Raw genomic sequence first — 356 nt, 5'->3', positions numbered from 1 at the left:
GAACCTCATCTCACACCTTCCCTTCTTTCATCTACTTCCCCTAATAAGCTGGTATTTTGATTCCTGGATTCCTGGCAAGCTGCCCCGCTTGCAATTCAAAGAGTTTTCAACAAGAGCATCTGTTTGAGTATTATCATAAACCTGCATACACCCCCACCCTTCACCTCCCAACCCCCCCCCCCCCTTTTTCCTCCCTCCCTTTGCTACCGCTCTCCCTCTCTTCCCTCAGCCGTGTGCACTTGCATGTTTGTGGAAAAGGGGTGGAGAGGGTGGGTGATGGTGGTGTTAGGGGGGCTTTTCCTTGACCCACAGAGTCAATGATACATAAGCCACATGACCAACTAGACTCATACACA

The sequence above is a fragment of the Epinephelus moara genome, chromosome 4, assembly GCF_006386435.1.
Source record: "Epinephelus moara isolate mb chromosome 4, YSFRI_EMoa_1.0, whole genome shotgun sequence".
In the NCBI taxonomy this organism is placed as follows: Eukaryota; Metazoa; Chordata; class Actinopteri; order Perciformes; family Serranidae; genus Epinephelus; species Epinephelus moara.
Note: the sequence above shows the minus strand (reverse complement) of the source record.